Source organism: Micropterus dolomieu, linkage group LG03 (genome assembly GCF_021292245.1).
Source record: "Micropterus dolomieu isolate WLL.071019.BEF.003 ecotype Adirondacks linkage group LG03, ASM2129224v1, whole genome shotgun sequence".
NCBI lineage: Eukaryota > Metazoa > Chordata > Actinopteri > Centrarchiformes > Centrarchidae > Micropterus > Micropterus dolomieu.
The window spans coordinates 12,084,678-12,104,786 of NC_060152.1; the positions used below are offsets into that span (position 1 = coordinate 12,084,678).

A 20,109-nucleotide genomic window follows, 5' to 3' on the forward strand; every position below is an offset into this window, starting at 1 on the left:
CGAGACGAAGCAGCAGATCATGTTGAAGTGATTCCGACAGTGTGTCTTCCCATGTGAGCGTTTCATCACGGAAGGTGATACCCATGGGATGTGGGTCTCATGCCTGGGGATGTCACATGCTCGACCATTGCGAGGCCCTGCCCCTGAGGGTGCTGAGGTCTCGAGCGGCTCTCTTCCTAGAGGATGGTCGGATGCGCTCCCCTCGTGGCACAGGCCCTGCGGTCGCTGAGGCGTCGCGGCGGCTCCGATCCTGGGGATCACAACGCGAGATCACCAAGGGTGCCGGAACGGCTGAGGCCTTTTTTTCCGGTCCTCGTCCGCGGAATCCTCCGGAGTCCGGAAAGGCTGACACGGTCTGGCTCTGAGGAGCTAGATGTGCTTAGCATGGAGGAAACGGAATGTCATCAGCCCTCGCCAGGATACGAGGAGTTGTTGGAAGTGGTGACGCGGGCCGTGGCCAAGCTGCACATTGATTGGCAAACTAAATGAGCGGTTTCTGCAACACCGAGCGCCACTCCCGCGCACAACGAGTACACAACGAGTTGTGTAGAACATGGAATAAACCCTTCTCTGCGCGGCTGTCTACGTCCCCAAGGCTGGACTACGGCAACGTGACGGAAATCAGACAGCACGGCTACGGAGCGATGCCACGAGTGGAGGAGGCACTGGCTAGCTACCTCTCTCCCAACCTCGCCTCATCCCTCTCACGGACACCGGCGCTCCCCACCAAGCCGTGTCGGATGATGTCCGATTTGGTGGCTGGTGCCAGCCTACATACGATGGCTGTCTTGCAGGCATACCAGGCCGATCTCCTTCGGGACTGTGACGTAGGGGGAGGTCCCTCTGAGGAGGACCTGACGGAACTCCGTAGAGCGACGGACTTGGCTCTCCGTGTGACCAAGGAAACGGCCTGTTGCATCGGCCGATCCATGGCGGCTTTGGTGGCTACGGAGCGCCATCTGTGGCTCAACCTATCGGGCATCCAGGGGAAGGAGAGGGCTTTTCTCCTGGATGCGCCCCTCTCGCCTTCTGGCCTGTTTGGCGAAGCAGTGGATGCTCTCGTCAACAGGTTCCAGCACGCCAAAACTCAAGGAGAGGCATTTGAGCGATATCTCCCCCGCCGGTCAGACTCCAGGACCGCGACGGCTCAGGAAAGGCGGACGCAGCCTTCATCCAGCACCTACCGCCACAGCCAGAAGCAGAGCATTGCTTCGCGGGATCCCCCTCAACCAACCTGGGACGCAAGACGGCGCTCTCGCCCACAGCCCCCCGGGACGACGGATCTGAGGACCGTCATTCAGTCTCGGCGGGCCCGGGGGAAGAGGTCCTGAGACCTCGAGTAGGGGTTTATCCACAGTGACCAGAGTGCAGTTAGGCCGCGCCATCACTGTAAAACACTTTCAGAGGATGTTGGGTCTTCTAGCAGCAGCGTCCAGTGTAATACCTTCCGGACTACTGCACATGAGAGCCCTGCAGTGGTGGCTAAAATCCAAGGGATTCTCCCCGAGGGGAAATCCGCTCCGTCTGATACAGGTTACGAGCGGATGCCTTCGTTCCCTGTCTGTATGGAGAAAATCTTGGTTCCTCACCCAAGGTCCTGTGTTGGGAGTGATCTGTCGCAGAACAATTATTTCAACAGACGCCTCACTCACGGGATGGGGCGCGGTCATGGACGGCCGCTTCGCGAGAGGCTCCTGGGAGGAGCATCATTTCTCTTGGCACATAAATTGCCTGGAAATGTTGGCGGTTTTCAGAGCTCTGAGGAGTTTTCTGCCCGCCCTCCGCGGTCGCCACATCCTTGTCCGAACCAACAATACGGCAGTAGTGGCCTATTTGAATCACCAGGGGGGTCTGCGCTCGTGCTCATTATGCAAACTGGCACATCGGATCCTCCTGTGGTCCCAGCAGAGACTGCTGTCCCTCAGAGCGATGTACATCCCAGGGACCCAGAATCAAGGAGCAGACCTGCTGTCGAGACAGGGGCTGAGGCCCGGGGAATGGAGACTCCACCCCGAGGTGGTGGAGTTATTATGCGAAGAGTTCGGCCCCATAGACGTGGACTTGTTTGCGTCCCGAGCCCCGCTAGGGCTGGATGCCATGGTACAGACGTGGCCGAGGTTGCGTCTGTATGCGTTTCCCCCAGTCGCTCTGCTCCCGGGGGTTCTGGAGCGGGTCCGCCAGGACAGCGTCAGTCTAGTACTAGTAGCCCCGTTTTGGCCGGCACGAGTGTGGTTCTCGGATTTAATATCGCTCCTCGAGGGCCCTCCCTGGCAGGTACCTCTGCTGTCCCAGGCAGAGGGCCGGATCTTTCACCCGCACCCCGCCCTGTGGCAACTATGGGTCTGGCCCCTGAGGGGGTGCAGTTCTTAGAGGCAGGCCTGACGACAGGAGCAGTCGAAACGCTGCTCAGCTCCAGAGCCCCGTCCACGAGAAGGATGTACGGCCTAAAGTGGAATGTGTTCACCACCTGGTGCAGAGAACGGGCGGTGGACCCAGTTACCTGCTCGGTAATTGTGATACTGGAGACCAGTTGCTGGTGTGTTTCGGGTCCCCCAAGGCTGGGCTCCCCGCTTCTAAACACACCATCAGCAACTGGATCGTTCGAGGCATGGCAGCTTCTGGGGCCCTCCTCGCAGGGGTGTCACTCCAGGATTTGTGTGATGCGGCTGGCTGGGCCACCCCTCGCACTTTTATCCGGTTTTACAGTCTGGACCTGCCTTCTGCACCCGGCACGCGTGCGCTCTCCTCCTAGTCGTGCCATCAGGTTCTGCACGCTGGGGGCAGGCGGGGTTTTCGGTGCGGCCTAAGTGGGTATCTCGTTCCCATAGTGTCGTCACTGACGCAGTTCAAGTTCCCTCGAAGGGGAACGTCTCGAGTTATGTATGTAACCCTTGTTCCGCGAGAAGGGGAACGAGACACTGTGTCGGTCCGCCACACCTCACCCCGCCTGGAGTGCCATGCTTCATAGAAAGGGCTAATGTGTCCTATGTGCCGGCGTGCTTATATACCCCCTCCAGTTACGCCGTCACAAACTACCGTTCTAGTAACACCAATAGGATTGGAGTAGTTTCATTCATAGTTCAGCCCTGCCACACCCAGGGGCGTTCCCATAGTGTCATCACCGACGCAGTGTCTCGTTCCCCTTCTAGGGGAACAAGGGTTACATACGTAACCCGAGACGTTTTCATTATACCACAGGAAGAAGGACGGATGGAAAAAATGTACGGAAGCACCAGACTGGAAGTTCATGGTGAGCAAATATTTCACGTTACATCTCTTTGACTGCTGGATGGAGGAGATTAATCATAATTACTGAACAATAAATAAATATGGTCGGTTTATCCATCCATCCATCGTCAACCGCTTATCCTGCATACAGGGTCGCGGGGGTTATGGTCGATTTAGTTTGGTTGTATTATCAATCTGTCAACACTAAAAAAACAACTCAAAACAACATAATTCTCAGCTATTACAATACATAATTCCTATGATGGTAGGCAAAACAATAGGCAAAACTATACAACTTATAGTATATTAAAGAAGCATGTAGGCTATCGACAAAACTCTCCAAGATTACCTACTGGATGACACCTTGAGAACAATTTATAAAGTCCCTGTGACCAAGTAAATCCACATTATTTGTAACAAATGATTAAAATTTACAATGCCCTAGCATGACCAGTTACAGTGTTATAGAATTTGCAAACAAAGCCTACATTCCTGTGGCGGTTTTGGGGGGGTGCAAAAGGGGCCAGTGCCCCTGGAATACAGCCCTTGGCCCCCTCCAAATGGCCCCCCCTCTGAACGAAAAGTCTACGGCAGTCCTAAGGAATTAGCGGCCCGCGGGCCACATCCGTCCCCGAAGCAACCTCCATGTGGCCCCGCACATGATCTAATATAGCCTATATGAAAACAAAAGTAGCCTACACTACATGTGTAGTGTATGAAAGAATCTAAAGAGTGAGCTACTGTAGGCTATATCATTTATCTCTGTTGAGTTTCACATGAGCTGTACCGATCACCGCACTTACACTTACTTTCAGACCTGCAGCCTCTCCGCTCCTCTGTGTGTCTGCAGAGCACCTCCACTCCACACGCGCGCGCGCGAACACACAGAACGAAGTCAGCCAGCTGATCAGTGGACATTACCGACATTGTTGACTACTCCTCTCGTTAGTGTAGATACGTGGTTCAATAAAAACTTTGCAAGTAAAAAGCCATTACTTTACCAACACACCTGTTTAATAATAGGCAAAACGCCATGTTTTAATCTGCTCAGTCTCTCATCCACCGCAGTTGTGTTTAGGTTTTACACAGGCACAGCGCAAGTTCAGCTAATATCTTATTGTTAAAAACAAGCTGAAGTGAAAGCTGTCTGTCTTTAGTAACTGTTTAGCTTAGTTTACCTGTACTTTAAAATATAAATATTATAAACTCAGCTGGTGGCTGAGACAGACCAGCCCTCCTCTTTACCAGCAGCAGCAGAGGGAGGAGGAGGACAGGAGCGACTGAGTTGTTCATAATTTGTAAACTTTACATAGTATGTTGACGTCAGGAATATGTAATATTTATTTTACTGACATGTTAAATTTGTTTCCAGTGAGATATTAGTGACTTTGTTGCTGTAAATCCTGTTGCTGCTCTAGAAATAACAAAAGATTTAAATAATATATGCAATTATTTAGTAATAAATAGGTCTGATCGATAAAGAATTGAACCAATAAGGATTACCAATACAAGTGTGTCAATAAAATCTTAATGATCCCAACTCCTGAGAAAATGTCCGGCCTATCTCTGTATCCTGGTTTTAAAATCCAGCCCAGTTGAATTTATAATTGAACAGCCCTGGTCTACAGTAATCATAGTAATGTATCTTCTTGCGACAAAATTAAACTGAATGCAGCATTGTAGACAATAATTTGTCCTTGTAATCCATGTTTCCATTGCATGGATAGCCTTTGGATATTTCTGGAAATTGTCCTGAGACCCCCTCCTTAAAGGGTAAGTTATTATCATAACAATTTAATAATGCATTACATTTAAACAGCACTTTTCATACACAAAAAGCAATAACAGTAGCCTACTGGTCTAATAGGAATGTTTTGTTTTGTGTAAAGTAATTTAATAATAATAATATAATAAAATATATATATATATATATATAATATAATAATAATAACTAAGTTACTGAAAAGATCCTGTTACTGAAACAAATAACTGTAAGTTACTGAAACATACTAAAACATTACATTATATGTAATTTCTACAGTTATTAACCACATAACACCCAGTATAATACTGTATATCCTCTTTCCAGTAAATAACTGTAATTTCCATTGCATTATGGGAATTTTAGGTGATGTCAGACACCATATACAGCGGTAATTAAAAAATCTTATGTATCAAATTTTAAAATTACAGTAAACCACTGTATATGGTTACAGTAACATCCATGTTACTGTATTTTCCCTAACTGCCGTTTTGGCACAGATGCATCAGTAGTTTTATCTTTATCACCGCCGGGGTGGAAGCTCAGGCACACACAACTAAGACAACACCAGTGGAAGTTAACCTGTGGTGAAGACAGAGAACTACTGACGACAAACCCAAGGTAAAAACAAACCAAAAAAATGAATTCAAAAGTATGTTACTTGAAAAAAAGATTATAAGTTATTGTCTGTGCACTCAAACTGGTAACTTAACGTTAACTTTGTCAAAGTGAACAGAGTTGATGTTTAATTTTACAGAAGACACTTTGAGTTTTAAAATCAAATGTATTATGTCAAGAGCAATGTTTAGCTCACATCGATAATAAGCTAGCTAATGTAAGGAGACTGTAAGTTGTAAATCAGTTAACTAAGTCAACTAAGTAATAACTAGGCACATTTCTAGTTTTAGCATTCATTTGTTGTATATTTCATATGTTAGCTTATAACTAACATAGGCCTATTCTAAATATGCAGTACATCTTACAACTAACATAAAAGTGAATATGTTTCATGTTCATGTTTTATTGTAGTGTGACACCATAGAATAGAAAACATATTAAAATATCGCATTATCCTCAAGATGTAAAAATTAACGTTAAGTAGTTTTGCTTACATTAGTTGCAGTGGCCCAGTTTCTAGGCAAAAGCCACAGAAAAATGACAATTTTTTGCAGTAAATACTAACTTTACATAAGAATGGAAAATATTTGTTGTTGTAAAAGAAATTTTCTCTTCCCTAAAGATTCTTCATGAAGATAAAACCAGGTGATCGAACCAAATGCACCGCAAAAACTGGGTCCTAGGACAGGAGAAATGGTGAAGTGGAAGATGGCAGTCATCAACAACAGAGTTGAGTCATCCTTTGTCCACCAGCTAACAGAGTTTGAGTGGAAGAACTTGGATTAGGTGAGACACTTTTTTCAACAGGATATGTCCTATACACAGTAGAGTTGCCTGTTTATTAAGGACACCCGCCCTGCAACTAATTCTTCTTTCACAAAGGCTACAATATTCAGTTTTGATTGATTTTAGAGTTTTAGAGGAAAGCTGATTCCACTGTGATCATTTTGCAAGATGTGATTTTGATATATTTTATCAACTCTATCAGTGTAAAAACTTAATTTATGACCAAAATTCTTTACCTACAGGGGAGCCTTCCATCCCTGTAAAAGCTGTGAACAACAGACTTCTTGCCAGAAAAGGAGCGGATTGCAGGTCGGTTTAGATCCAAATGTGCAGCAGTGAAAGTGTGTGGTTTGTATTGAGTTACATGATTGATACATCCCAGAGAATATTTATTTTTATATGTACTTAAAGAGTTAGTCATTTGACATGGATATTTCACTCATATTCAGACAATGTTTAGTATTTTGTACTAAAAAAAGCGCAGTATCTATTGTTACTGTTATTTCCTATGTTAATGTGGTTAATGATTATTTGTAAAAAAGCATTCCAGTCAGCAGATGAGTATTTTCTTTGTGTTCTTCTGTTGTTGGTAAATATACAGTTCTGTATGCTGTCCAGATACTTTGTTCTGCACAGTACTTTCTGCATTGTGTTATGACAGTAACATTGAATGCACTTATAATTGAGGTAAGGTTTATACATGTAATTTAATTTCTTTTATGTTATTTTATATGAATTTCTGAAAATAACATTTCTTGTAAGTGCATTAAGTATGACAAATGTTTAAATAAAGAATTTGAAATTTTATAATTACTGTGTCTGTCTGGGTTAAATCATTAGTACTTGTGTAGGTTTAAAAAATAATGCATGCATGAATGAATAAATAAATAATATATAAATAATCTAAAAAAAAAAGGGATTACAGTAGTGTAACTGTAGTTTTTGTTTACAGTAACAGTACTGTATTCTGAATTACATAATTACAGTAACATATTTGTTACTGTAAAAGTGAAAAATGGTTATAGTACTGTAAATCTGAATTACGGTAACTTACTGGCAACAGTGTAAAAGTCACAAAGCACTTCACATCTAATTAGAACGGTTAGGGTTTTTTGAAATGTGGAAATGACGTCAACAGCAGAAGATTACATGCTATCTAAAATTGGAGTGATACAAGTTACTCATCAATCTCCATAAATATGAAACCTAAATAATAGGCAACTGTTTGTTTGCTGTATCAACTTAAACAATAATTGTGTGTCAATATTGTGTTACAGCCCAAACAAATTTCAGGTTTAAGGATTTCATCCTCTATTAAGACTTGTGGTCAAAACTTTGAAACAATAACATCTGAACAAATGGAGAGCACGCTACCATGAGTCTTGCAAATGTCTTTGCTGTTTTGAAACAATTGTTGAATTATCTTGTCGTTTTGATGAAAGACTTTTCCATTATTCAGTGTGTGAACTGTCATCTTATCTTCTATCTAAGACCTTAATGTAATGTCACGTATTCCACTCACCTTAATGTAATGTCACGTATTCCACTCATTCGGTATATATATATATAGTTCCTGTTTTCACACAAATTCTGTGATGTTTTGCTCAACAGAGAGAATATCAGGTGCTTCTGTCAAATCATCAACAAACATGCCGATTGAGGGGAGCTCTGTCAACCTAACCTGTGACGCAGCTGGCACTGTCTTTACCAGAAAATGGGTGAAGGACGGCTCAAATCTGACTCTGACTGACAACATGATACTTTACGATAACAACAGAGTGCTGTCTTTTATCAGTCTGAATAAAAAAGACAGTGGAGAATATTCCTGTAAAATCAGCAACCCAATCAACACTGAGGAAGCTACATACACCGTGGTTGTTAACTGTAGGTAACACACTGTACAATGTACATTTACTGTTCAAAATGATGACTGCCATAAATAACTGTGTGCGACTCATATGATAAGTTTGTCTTCCTGTAACACAATTTTAAGTTTTAAGTTTTATATTTGAAATTGTATGCTTTATATCCAAAGGCATAAAAGATAGTTCCTGTTTATTCAATGGTGTAAAATCATGTTTTTTATTTTAGCTGTCAAAACATCACCCTGTTCTGCTGGTTGCATCGCTGGAATAGTAATCGCATGTTTAGTCGTCTGTGGAGTAGTAGTGGTGGAGGATACTACATATTTTGAAAAAAATAAGTGGGAAAAAGCTTTAAGATATAATCAGGAAGCCATCTTTTTAATCGTTTGGAATCAATACCAATTATGGTAAATGTGTCAGCTCAGTACTTTCGAGTTTGGACTTGCAGGTCAATTCAGTTTTAATAATAAATGTGGGATTGCTGCAGGACGGGAGGGAGTGTTAGGATCAGAAATGTCAAGAGAGTGAGAACATGGTAAGGGAAGAGAGCAGGTAGAAAATATGGAACTACAATCAGGTTGTGACGGTAAAACTTTGTTTACTCAACCTACAACAGGTTGATGTTCAGCAAAGAGTCACATGCCTATGTGCTGGTTTTGCTAGTCTCACAATATGTTTATTGTCTTTATAGTCCTAAGCCAGATTTAACTTTCACTCTGACTCTCTTGTCCAAAACCAACATTTTCATCGGTGTTCATTCACCCTTACAGTAGCCTTCTGTACATAACCCTGTTTGAAAGTCAGGGAAATCACCTGGAGGTATTTGAGTTAAGTAAAAAATAGCCTTCACAATTTATTATCTGGTTAGACATTTCTCTCTGTCACATTCTGCCTGTCGGCCATGTTTTAGTTTTGCCCTCTGTGAGTTTTTGTTATATTTGATCAGTTCAGTATCTGTTAATTAGTATGTTGTTTAAGGGTTCAGTCCAGTCTGTTGTCCTGTGTCCAGTCTGTTAATGTCATTGTAAGCTCTGCTTGATTTGTTATCCCTTTGATTATTATCTCTCTGTGTTTATCTGTTCCGGTTGTCTTAGTCTGTGGTTGAGTTGTCAGTGTTGCCCTGTTTCCTTGTCGTCCTTAGCCACTCTGTTTGTGTTGTTGCTAACGCCTTGTGTTATGTTTGACCTTAGCAGTTGGTCCATGTTTTCTGTTTGTGGTTTTGGACCCTGGGAGCCTAAGTGCTCAAACGGAAACTAACATTCACACACATTCATACACTGGCGGAACTGCCGCCAGGGACAATTCTGGGTTCAGTATCTTGCCCAAGGACACTTCGACATGCAACCAGGGGGAGCCCGCTCTACCACCTGAGCCACAGCCACCCCATTCTGGATTACCTGCCTGTTTTCGACCTAGTTCCAGTGCTGTATGGATTTAGCTTTATTTTGGACTCTGTCTGCACCTTTCTGTGTACACCCTGTGTTTCAGTAAGTTTGAATAAACCCCTGAACTGTACCTCTACCTTGAAGTCTTGCGTTTGGGCTCACACCTCCTCTGCGCTCACCACCTCTGAATCGTGACACTCTTTGTATATTCAATTTTGATTAGTTTCATACAGTACTTTCACATAGACCAATCTTCACAGCTCCATTAAGCTCAATTAACTTTTTAAGATGACTAAATTGTGTTCTATTAATAATGGTGATTCTGTTTATAAAATAAACATAGTTTGCATAACTGGATTTGGTGGGGGGGTCTTTAAAAAAACTTACAGGTACAAGAATTTAAATACCTGTTGTTTTGTTTATTGATAGGTACATTAACTTATCATTAAATAGTTGTTGTAAAATTTAGGAATCTCTACATAATGTAACATACTTGGTTACTTTTAGTTCTGAGTAGCATCTAGCTGGCCACATTTGAACAATGCTCTAATTTAAATTTAGAATCAACAACAAACCTCATGCACATGATACAGGTGAGTAGGCTACTCATCTGACCTACACATGCAACACGTCCTCATACCTAAGTGTCCCAAAACTACACATAAGACCGTTTCCAAAATTGCATCGCCCATATGTTTATTGGGAAGTACAATGACACTTTGTATTGTTTCCAATAACAACATGAGCGTTGGCAAGTACCGGTCCAGCGACCTTTATGCGGCCTATGTTATGTATTGTAAGTCACGCAATGTTTAACATGTGGAAAATGTAACATAAAAGTAGTAGTTTGGTTAGTTTTAGGCAACAGAACTTCGTTAGGTTTAGGCAACAAAATGACTTGGTTAGTTTTAGGAAAAGACTGTGGCTTGGGTTTAGAGCACATTGTGTAACTTAAGTCAGTAAGTCATCTACAAAACATTATTTAACCTAAAACTTGAGCCTCGTTATCTTGAGTGAAAGTCCTGAGTTTAAATCACTCACCCATACACCCCACCACCATTCTTAGGTAGGTCGCTCCTTATATTACTCAGACTTCTTCTACCACCAGGGGTTGTGGCCTAACTAAAAATGTAAACTTCGGTCATAATGAATGTTTGGATAAACAGCAACTCTCTGAATTAGTTATTTACATTTTTGTCCTGCAGATGATCAGAAAATAAGTGTGTAAAGTTTTCACCTGCGAAGAAGAAGATAAGAGACACCAATGTTGTTGGGGTTTTTTTTTAAATGATAAATTTTCTCTTATGTTTGGATTATATACTTTTAGAAATCATTAACAGAATTACCAGTGTATCTGAGGGTGTTATTGTCAGAATATTACTGCAAAATGTGCTCAAAGCTGCATTAAGTGACTTTTTGGACACTTGTAGGCGAGCGCCACGACATATTGACACATGGTGATATATTCACACTTTTTTTTTAATAGCTAATGTGTTAGTAAACAATTTGCCATTTATCCACCCAGTACAGATCAACAGTAGCATTTCGGCTGCTTTTCTGACCACTTGTTGAATAAAATATTCACACTCATTTTTAGAAGGTAGCGAATGCAATGGGTTTATTAGAGCGTTTTTCCTGAAACTCGTCCATAGACAGAGTTCTTCAAACCCAAAACCAAAAGAAGCTCAGTTGAGCTACATAGTTGGGTGATAATTCACCCAAACCCATTTAACATTTAAAGGAACTATATGTAATTTTGTAACAAAATTAATAACTTTTGTATTGTCTATTTGTGAATGAGTTGTAACCTCACAGAAAAATGAGCCATTCACCGGCTTTCTCAGTTGCCTTTGAAAGCCTCTATGCTACTTACTATTGTTAGATCCCGAGTCACCCCTGTTCAGGAGGTACTGGACCAGCTCTCCGTCTTAAAGGGTCCGATCCTCTAGGCCTATGGGTATTACCCTAGTAGGTATGACTGAGGACTGTTTAAGCTGGTGTCGAAGAGATTCGCCTGGCTTCTAACTGTCTTCTTCCGAACGCCTACCCTGCTTACTCTGAGATAGCACCTGACTGAATAGCCCTAGAGCCAGATACCACCCCAGCCATGCCCGTTAACGACAGCTCTCTTCTCATTGATCAGTGCATTTGGTATGGTTGCCAGGTTGGTATTCAGTGGCCAGGAAAATAGGCCCCAATTCAAAACCTGATACGAATAGCTGAGCTTGAGTGTTTTTGGTTTTGGAGAGTCTCTTGAAGTCCTCAGTCTTTGTCGCAGTTGAAAAGGAGAAAATCTTCCGAGTCCGATGATTCTTCAGTTGTCTTGGCTGTTATGGTTATCCTCCGTGGCACGATCTGTTGAAACTTTGCTGAAGAAATCTCTGAAGCGTTCTCTAGATGTTAGTTGTTCAAATCCCCAACTCTTTGGCTCTTGGTCTGATGCATGATGGTCCTGCTCAGCGACCGATGCCTCTGAGATCCGCCGAGGAATAACCCCGATCTCTTTCTGGCTTCTCTTTATATATCCTATTCCGTGGCTGATTTCTTTGTCATATCAGCCACCACCCTTATCCTGTCTACGAGACTACTGGCACATAGATTGTTCATTTGTAAGTTCATTTGTTTCAGAGATGTCCTTATTTGGTCCACTCATTTCCCCTTGCTGACCCTTCTCTCCCAATGACTCATAGTCATGATGTCTTCACCCAAACTTAGTGACCTTTTGCACAGTTATTTAACCTTTACCCTAATTCTCCGTACTTTAACCATATTATGTATTTTACAATCGGAAGATCAATTCAATTTATTAACCTTCAATATCAATGAGATATCCTGATTTTCAATTAATTATTATTCAATATATTGCTTATAGCATTGTTAAGCTCTGTGTTTTGCAGATGGAAGGATGTTGCACTTCCCTTTTCTCACTCACTGTTGTTACTAAAGGGAGGAAGGCTCCAGTTTTCTTCTTTGCGACCTGATAGCAAGAGCGTTGGGATCTCAACTTATTTGACACTATGTACCATTAATATAAAACATTTATTTGAAAATAGCTATGCTAACTTGTTTTACACCTAGACAGATAAGTAAAATATATAAATGACAATTTCTTATTCTTCTATTACTAAACCTTTGTGTGTTTGCATTAGATTTTTGTTCATTGTCAATATAATGGTCAAACACAAGCAACTGTGGAAATTACAGTAGGTTTGAAGAGTTTAGTTTAAATCCTACAGCCCTTATTTTTGGCAGCCCATCAAACTTATTTTGTTATATCTTGTTTCCATGAGTGGATACATATTACTTTTCCTCATAATAAATACAATATAGAAATGCTAATGATTAAATGAAGTTGTGCCTTTTGTTTAGTTAGCTTTAGCACTTTCAGTCCTTATAAATGAGGACTTTCAAGACAAAATCTGCAGTATGCTGCCCTCCTGTGGTGTAACTGTTCTTCTAGGGGTCTGGATAAGAGGTGAAGCAAGGCGCTACTGATGTGATTTACTGAGCAGGATATCTTATATTTAACTTTTATAGGAGTGTATATCAAAGTTAATGTCCATTGAGAATTGATTTTAAGACTTAACTTGCTGAAATGAAACAGAAGCTCTATAGCAGACTGAGTAAATGTGTTGAATACTTAAGTTCTCTGGGAACTCCTGTTGATGAGTGGTCTTAATGTTACAGTTACGTTTTAGGCGGACCCAGAAGCAGATAACAAAGCAGTTAAGATAAAAGTTCTTAATGACAAAACGATCTGTTGGTGGGGCGGCTGGCATGATACAGGCAGGTAAGAGATGGCGTGGTGTTGGTAGAGACGGTTGGTGGTGAGTGATGAAGTGTAGCACAAGAAACCTGGAGCACAGAAAAATCACTCATCAGCAAGAGGCAAGTTGGCGTACCTCTAATATACATCTAGCTTTGTAACGAAGTTGACATAGGCTGCTTCTACTAGAGTGACGGACCAATCTGGCGACAAGTAGCAGTAGATGGTAGCCGGGCCCACAACACACACGCACGCACATAGGCTACACACAAACACTGTAATTTACTCTCCTATTCTGGAACTAGATCAATAAATCTTATGACATTGATTGGCATCCCAAATAATCTTTGGGTGTGTCTATCTCATGGATGTAGAGGGTAGGTCAGGCGTTCACCAAAGTCAGCAGAATGCAGCCTCTGGGAGAACCCATAACAAAAGCACAAGTACAGCAAGTGGTTTATTACTTCATATCGGGATATTGTCAAGGCTGCAACACACCATGTACTAAGGCTTTCTGCAGTGGCCCAGGTTCTACAGACTTAGTCAGACATGATCAATGCGTCGATCATAGTAAACAATAATGTTTACTTTACCATTGTGCCTTGACTTCACCTATAAATCTATTCAATATTGTTTATTTGTTGTTTCTGTCTTCTCACTCATTTCTCCATATCCTTCTCTATATCGCTATGATGGATGAGGATCATGTGTTTGGTTTACCTATTTGTATATTTAACTATGTATATCTTTAATTTAAATTATTCTATTGTATCATTTCATTGTTAAATTAATTGAATTTAAAACATTTTGATTGAGTGTGTGCGTATCTGTCCTCAGCTTACTGGTGGACCCATCAGCCTAATATTTTTGAACATGCTCAAGGACGTCTCGTGGTTGCAGCAACTCACAATTTTTGGAAAAAACTATTTTATTGGCTGAACCTGTCGTAAAACTTGCTGCAATATTCTGATGTCGCCTCGCTACAAAAAACAGAACAAATCCATAGTACGGCCACCCTGAATAAACCCTCTGAATGTTGAATCATGTTAATGTTAATGATCAACAAGGTGGACCTTGTTCATCATTAAACCACTCCTTATGAAAATCCCCATTGCATAGTACTTCCTTGTACTACTTTAATACAGCAAAATGATCCTGAAATTATCAAAGGGAAATTTGAAGTGAGTGAGTCCCTCTTTTCTCGTTATACTTGATGAAACTGCAGATGAAATGGAAATAACTGTGATACACTTAATCATCCTGGGAGTCATCACAGGTGAGATCTTATTGCTTGATACGGCAGATACAAGCATGCGTTTATTCACTTATTTTTAAAGATATAGCCATTAATTATTTAAACTCAGTTTAACAGTTTAAGATTACACTCCTCCCTGCTTTCATTTGGGAGATGTTGGAAATGTTACTGCAAATGTGCTTCATTCCCCCCTGGATTATCCACTGGAAATTATTTTCTTAACTCATGAGGAGTCCAGTACTACCTTCATATAGCAAATGTTGATTTTTAAGAACGAGCATCAGAATATACACTGGAAAGAAGCACATTGTAAACTTTCTACATAGATACATTATGACAAAATACACCAATCTTCAACATTCTTCTGTACTTAGTGGTTAATAATATATTTATAAACCAGAGGTTTTGTTTGCAGGAAATAGACAAGTTTAGAAAAAATTCAAAGCTACAACTGAGTTTTAAAAAAAACCATGAGCCTTGGTTGGTTGATCATTTTGTCTGCTGCAGATTTGGGTTTTGAATAGTTATTAGATCAAGACCTTGTTTTGAATTGGGATTTAATCATCACAGTATCCAATTTTACAATATCCTCTATTATAATAAATTTTAGAGATATGTAACTTTTAAACTCTTCCAGGTTTAACCAAAGGAGCTGGTTTGTTACCAGACGGTCCTCTGAATGCAGCTGTGGGAGGGACGGTGATGTTCACCACAACACTGACTCCAGCAGAAAAACCCTTTATAACAGTGGCCTGGAACTTTGGTGACAGAAACATAATCACTTCAAATGTTGGAAACATAACTGGACCAGGGTATGAAGGCAGGATCACCTATTTCACATCTACTGCATCTCTGGAGCTCAGGAATCTGACTCTTAATGACAGTGGAGAATACAGAGTTACCGTCACACCACAGGGAGAAGCACAAAAGCATGGAACCACCAGACTGTCTGTACATGGTGAGCAAATGTTTCATATTGCGTCTCATTCAGTACTGAAAGGAGATTATGGCAATTGAGAAATAAATAAATATTGTGTCTGTTAAAATAATTGTGTTTACATACTCGGTAGTTTCAAATAAAATTTGTAATTATGTTATTACATAGTATAATACTAAGGCAAAACAAATAACAATAATTGCATTATAAACACCCTGAAAACCTAATTTCTCATTTAACTTCTTACCATGAGCAATGGGGACCTACATTAACACCAGCTAAGACTGAACAGTATGCAGAAAACAATCACATTGTAATTACTTACTATATATTGCGACAAGAGTCATTGTTTCAGCGGTAATGGTAATTTTTTCAATAAAGCAAATCTGTATTATAATGATGTGATATTTTCTGGGGTCTGTATCAAACCAGCATGTTCCCTTACGACTGGAGAAGATTATTTGTAGGCCGGGCATGTCTATAATACAACAATGCTTGATTTATAATGGTGTGTTGTGACGCATTTTACCTGCAGCTTCTGTGATCTGAGATTTAAGACTGGTGCTTAGCAATACCCTTATATTTATTGGTATGACTATAAGTACTGACTTCAACATTATGTTTAAACATGTAGTTCTAATGGATGCACTGAGTTTGCTTTTATTTTGGTACACCTGTATGAATCTGTACATATTTAGCTTTTGTTGAGACTGTATCAGATAGATTTTGATTGGAGTTAAGGTCATACAAACTAACTGGTGTTTAATTGGGCTGCAATATATTGAAAATTTATTATAAAGTGCAACCACCAAAATGTGCAGCCTAAATCACTATACCACTGAGTTAAATCAATGACTGTTTGACAAAATATCAACAAAAACTGAATTTCCCTCTAATGTGCAAATCATTTAGTGGAAACCCCAAATAGCCTTTTTGGTCTGTGTATCATTATCGTCATTAAATAAGCGACAACATGTTTTTTGTTGTGGCAGGAGCTAATGTAAACTTTCAGCTTGCAGCCATGAATTCTCAACATGCCATAATAAATATGGGATTCATTCTCAGCCACTGCAGTGTTTCCCTCTTCTGTACCTTTTGTAATGCAAAGAACAATATTGTTTTTCACCCACAGAGCCAGTTTTTAATGTAATAGTAAATGCCAGCAGCACAGACTTGGTGGAATTCAGCAGCTCTGTCCATCTGTCCTGCTCCTCCTCTGGATCCTCCCTCTCTTTCCTCTGGCTGAACGGCAGCTCTGAGGTTACAGCCAGCGACAGAGTTCAGCTCACTGATGGAGGCTCCACTCTCACTATAGTTAATGTGACCCGCTATGACCAGGGACCATTCAGGTGTCGTGTGTTCAATCCTGTCAGTAATGGCACCAGTGATCCTGTAAACCTTACCATCAGCTGTAAGTTGCTAACCCACATGACAGTACTTTATCTGACAACGTCTGTATACAAACATCAGAGATAGTTTAGATTATTGTCACAGCTTAGTAAGGAGTGGCTTTTTTTTGTTTATTTCTTTGTTCCATCATGGTTTGGACAACTTATTAACAATACATTTTTCAACCTAACAGAATCCAGTTCAAGTGCAAACTAAAGCACAGTGTCAACTAAGTCTTTATACAGTCATTTTCATATAGAAAGTGTTAAATGCAGGGCTGTTCAGTTACAATACACTGTACAGCTGTTTATTTTCTTGCTCATAATAATCACTTAGAATACCGCACAGCGAGCTAAAGCTGAATGCCTTTTTATTTTTCATTACATTTTGGTGATTTGTTTTCTGTTTTTATCCCGGAATTCAGATGGCCCAGAAAATATAAATTTGAAGCTTTCTCCAACACAAAAATATTATGAGGAAGGTTCAAACATCATCCTGTCCTGCTCAGCTGACTCCAGACCTGCTGCCCACTTTAACTGGTTTCTGAATGCAGACCTGCTTTCTGATACTGGACCAGATCTCAGATTGATGAACATTCAGGAGAGTCAGAGTGGTAACTACAGCTGTCGGGCCTTTAACAACAAAACGGAAAGATATGAAACATCTCAGCTTTCAGTTGTTTTTGTACTGGGTAAGTTTGAACACAAAGTTTTGTACAAAGAAATGTGGATTTTAATGACGGGATTTGGGCATGTACTAGAAACTGTATCAGGCAAAACTTTCTTAAATATAAAAAGGATGTACTAACATTTATGGCACAAACAGAAACAGTACGACGACCGAACAGAAGGGGGTGATTAGTGAATAGCCTAGTAGGCCAAGCTGCCCGCAGCTCTGTGATCAAATACAATTTTACCCATAGCCTAGTAAAAACAATAATCGAAAACGTGGCGGTCAGCGTTGATGTGTTAAACGCTGACTGCAGCTTGATCATTGCCTCTATTAAGGGGAGGGTGTCGGCATCTGTGACTGAAGTAAAATTAATTAGTGATATTGCTGAAGGCTGGCAATACATAGCCTAACATGAGCCTACACGAGGCAACATCATCCTCACTTTTAACATTTTACAAGACTACACAGCTCGCATGGGTCTCATTGTTTACCGGTTTCTCACTGACCCGCCCTTCTCTGCTTCTGATTGGCTAGTAGTCCTTAAATGGGAACTGCGCATGTGCGACTCCCTACAAGATCATGTAGAGGCAAATCGCATCACTCCATAGCTGAAACGAAGCCTTCAACAGACAGGGTGAAAGTAGAGCTGCAGCAATGTGCAGTATGACAAAAATACAGTGTTTTTAAAAAAAATTAAACTATTTAAACCTGTTCTGGTACAAAACTTAAATAAGATTTTGAACCTGAAAATGAGCACAATACCACCTCTTTAAATACACATTACTTTCGGTAACTGTAATATCTTTGCAGTAATCTAGTCTGGTGACAGATTATATTGCCTTTCACATCTCAGTTGTTTTTGGAGTGACTGATAATGACATTGCCATCCAGTCTCCCCACGCAGACACGGGGAGAACATGCAAACTCCACACAGAAAGGCCGGGGCAACCAGGGTTTGTGAGGCGACAGTGCTAACCACCGCACCACCGTGCCACCCACTCATCCTGCTCATCACCAGTAAATAAATGGTGGAGCCATAACAGAAGTAATGTATGCTATGAGTCAGGTGGCTGCAGTGATGCAAATATTATCTTCAAAAACACATCGAATATGTAGAAAAAACTATTTATTATATTAATTCAGCCGCACTCAAAGCAAAACACGTGTTCCCTTGTCTTATTTCTGCATTTGTGCTGTAGGATTTTAATGTTAAGTCCATGTAAAGTCTCAAGTCCACATTCTCATGACTACATGTCCAACTCAAATACAAACCTTTAACACCCCTTATTACTCATAGTATCAAATGGGACTCATTCCCATGCTCTATGTTGCCACCCTCTACTGAACATTGTCCCCTGTTTTAGGCAAGAAAGCTGGCAAGTATAAAACCACTGTGTTTTTCACCCACAGCAAGTGTTTCCAATGTTGTGGTAACCTCAAACACTACAGACTTGTTGGAATTCAACAGTACTATGAGTTTGTCCTGCTCCTCATCTGGATCCTCCCTCTCTTTCCTCTGGCTGAACGGCAGCTCTGAGGTTACAGCCAGCGACAGAGTTCAGCTCACTGATGGAGGCTCCACTCTCACTATAGTCAGTGTGACCCGCTATGACCAGGGACCATTCAGGTGTCGTGTGTTCAATCCTGTCAGTAATGGCACCAGTGTTCCAGTAAACCTTACCGTCAGCTGTGAGTTATTAACCTACATGTGCATAACATTTATCTTGCACTATATTCATGCAGTTTGCTCTGTGCTGTGGACATACAGCTTCAAAGATACATCTTTGACCTTCAGTTGATGGTGTACTGAGGCTTCGCACTGAGCTAAGCTGCATGTTAAGTAGCATTTTACTTTGTTGTTGTTTTTTACTCCCCATACGGCACACACTGTAGATGGCCCAGAAAATATTTATTTCACAATATCTCCGACACAAGAATACTTTGAGAAAGGATCAAACACCAGTCTGTCCTGTTCAGCTGTCTCCAGACCCTCTGCCTTGTTTAACTGGTTTCTGAATGGAGACCTGCAGTCTGATACGGGACCAGAGCTCACACTGATAAACATTCAGATGAGTCATAGTGGTAACTACAGCTGCCAGGCCTTTAACAAAAAACCCTGAGATATCAAACTTCTCAGCCATCAGTTGTCTCTGTACTGGGTAAGTTGAAATGAATAGGTTTTTATCGTAGTGACACATTCAACAAGATAGCATTTTATTGTCAGTAGTGGCATTTGGATATAGTACTGGAATTAGCATTCTGTTAAAGGTGGGGGTTGCCATTCTGGACAAATCCAATATCACAACAAATACCATGATTTGGAGCAAATGATGACACAGCAAGTAGCTATAGTTGTGGGTTAGCAAACTTTCGCCACAGTTGCTGCTGCAAAGCTAAAATGCATAATATAGATAATATAGTTAGTAGTAAACATTTCCCATTTACA

At 41.0% G+C, this 20,109-nt stretch overlaps 1 pseudogene; it reads left to right on the forward strand.

Annotated features, from left to right (window-relative positions):
• Positions 1-13,421: 13,421 nt before the first annotated feature.
• The window catches only part of LOC123968047, a 6,997-nt pseudogene continuing 309 nt past the window's right edge, over positions 13,422-20,109 (forward strand).